At 42.3% G+C, this 2,957-nt stretch overlaps 1 pseudogene; it reads left to right on the forward strand.

Moving 5' to 3' along the window:
- Window positions 1-1,117: 1,117 nt before the first annotated feature.
- Window positions 1,118-1,642, forward strand: LOC136492883 (probable carbohydrate esterase At4g34215; annotated as a pseudogene).
- The last annotated feature ends 1,315 nt before the right edge of the window (window positions 1,643-2,957 follow it).

The raw sequence follows: 2,957 nt of genomic DNA on the forward strand, positions 1-2,957 counted from the left end.
TCAGTAGCATAGTGTTCTCCTGCCACCTCTCTCTTGATTGTAAGAAGATGATTGAGCATTCTAACAAAGAAGAACACCACTATTAATGTAGGGCTTAGACATCCAAACTAAGATAAATCCTTTGTGTCAATAAGATCTTTGTCAAGTACATCTCAGACAATGAGATCCTTGCAAATACTTCAACTCTCAGTAGAATCAACCACTGCTACATTGAATGATAAACCCTTTGGTGACTACTGAATTCAATGCTCTCATCCATCACAAGATTTTCAAGGTGCATAGAAGCTCCAACAAAACTACTCACTTAGCTTACCAAGCCAGATCCCTTAGCAATACATCTTTCTTAGTTTCTTGTTCATGCTCTTCTTGTGAGACATTTTGCCTAGTAAAGAGTGCTCTTTCCAATGTAGACTAGGGTCTCATTTTCTCTATACAAGCACACTTGCTCCTAGTTTAATTTAAGCGAGGTTCTTATGAAAAAACAATAGCTAACAAAAATAGATTATTTGCAGAAGATAAGCCAACAATGCAAGATGGTTCATGAAAGTACCGATATATCGATTAAGAATGGGTTATATGTGCTTAAAATTAACAAACTTGTAGTGGATCCATAAAAAACTAATTATATGTAATTTTGTGGGTGGTAAGGATGAACATCATAGAGAGATGGATGGGGAGGGAGGAGGAATGGGGCAGAGAGGAGGCACCAGCGGCGTACTATGGAGAAGGGGCCAATAATGGTAGGTGTGAACCACATGAAATGGAGGCAGTTGGGGCAAGCAACGATGGCACAATCAGCAACACCGTTGAGGTAGGTGGATCATGGAGAAGCGAGCTTTTAGAGTCCCTTTGGATGAAAGATTGTCTACAATGCTTATTTGCCTTGTTTTTCAGCACTACTTTAGCAGTAAATTTTTATTTTTCGTCAGCAAAAGGAACATAGCCATTGACTTTTGATGGCTCTTGGCATTAAGCAAGACAGCGACCCCCAACAAGATCACCTTCTCCAATGCCATCAAGGCCTGATCTACCTCACATTGTGAGATCAAAAAGATCTTCCTCACATCGAGCAGTCGCGGTATTCACATCTCCCCGCCCCCGCAGCATCATACTAGCCATGTGTATCTTCATGCTATTTGGGCAGAGTAACATGTCTAGTCATGGTGGCATACACCGCCGGCACTGGGACGGCATGGTGCCCCCGGAGTGTGCACTGGATCTATCTATCCTCCACCTCTCCGTGGCCCTGCAGTGGGAAGAAGCCCACGAGCCACTCCACGCCGACATCAACACCACCAAGACCTATGGCATTGGGCCCGAGATGGCCTTCGCTCGCGCTATGCTCCCACACCTGTAGGAGGACACCCCCAGCATGGGGACTCGAACTAGGATTAGGCTCATGTCGTGCGCTGTCGGCGAGATGGCCATTAGGGAGTGGTCTCACGAGGAACACCTATATGAGCAGATGGTATGCCGAGCGCGTGTCGTGGCCAGGTACGGCGAGATCGAGGCCGTGTTGTGGTACCAGGGGGAGAGCGGCGCTGAGTCCGATGCCAACATGGGTGCCTATTTGGAGAATGTTAAGAGGCTCATCGATAATGTCAGGGCAGATCTTAGGATGTCACAGTTACCCTTTATTTAGGTGATGGTCTTTTTCTTGCTCCTAACATGCTTCTTGTGGTTATTTCTCGTTCTAGCAAGGTTTTTGTCATGGATTTGACCAAATTTGATTGACAGATATGGTGTGTGCGTGTTTCCTTAATTTGACATTAGTCTTAGTATAGTCTTTCATTCATCTAGATGGTTTCAACTAATGGTTGGTAGGCTAGAAGATAATGGCCCCGTTCGCTTCGCTAAAAAAACAAGCCGAAACACTGTTTTGCTGATTTGTTGTGAGAGAAAAACACTATTTTGGCTGAAAAAACAAGCTGAAAAAGATGGATTATAAGAGAAGTGAACAAGGCCAATAGAGAGGAAGGGTATTATTGAGTGCTTTAGGCAGGATTAGTCGTTGCCACCATTTCTGATTAGTTCTTATAGTGCCGAAAGTTTTTATTGTGAAGTTGTTGAATTCTTTATGCATAGCATTGACCCAATCAACATCCCTCAAAGCTTCTTCTATCTTCTTTGGTTCAAGGAATGATACAAATGAGAAGTGCTCACAAGATGATGCTAATCTTGATCTTGTTTGTACACCTCTAGAAATGTCTCCAATTATAGAATCCAATGGATGATCTCATGCAACATTTGTCGGTTGGAGCACTTGAACTTGATTATTTTCATTTGGTTGAGATGATGTACTAGCCACTTGTTGATCTTGCACTTGAGATGATGAACTAGCTTGATTTGTATCAACTTGCATATTTGAGTTAGAGAGCACTTGATCTTTGTCATCTTCAACTTCTATCAGTTCTTTAGGCCTTATGTCACAAATATCAATCTTCTTCATTGCACTGGCCAATTGAGTGCCTCTCACATCATCTAGATTCTCATCTTCCTCTGGGGAACCATTGGTTTCATCAAATTCCACATAATGAACCTCCTCAAGAGTACCACTAGCCAAATTCCAAACTCTATAAGCCTTGCTAGTAGTGGAGTAACCAAGCAAGAAGCCTTCATCACACTTCTTTTCAAACTTGCTCAATCTAGTGCCTTTCTTCAATATATAGCATTTGTAACCAAATTCCAAACTCTATAAGCCTTGTTAGTAGTGGAGTAACCAAGCAAGAAGCCTTCATATACTAGCATTTGCTTTCTTCCATTCAATATCTCATATGGGGTGTTCTCTAACATTGGATGGCAATAGAGGCGGTTGCTATAGTAGCAAGCCGTGCTGATTGGTTCAACCCAAAATGAATGACTAACATTGTACTCATTTAGCATTAATCTTGACATATCAATCAAGGTTCTATTCTTCCTCTCAATGAGACCATTTGATTGTGGAATGTACTTGGCGG

Source organism: Miscanthus floridulus, chromosome 11 (genome assembly GCF_019320115.1).
Source record: "Miscanthus floridulus cultivar M001 chromosome 11, ASM1932011v1, whole genome shotgun sequence".
Taxonomy (NCBI): domain Eukaryota; kingdom Viridiplantae; phylum Streptophyta; class Magnoliopsida; order Poales; family Poaceae; genus Miscanthus; species Miscanthus floridulus.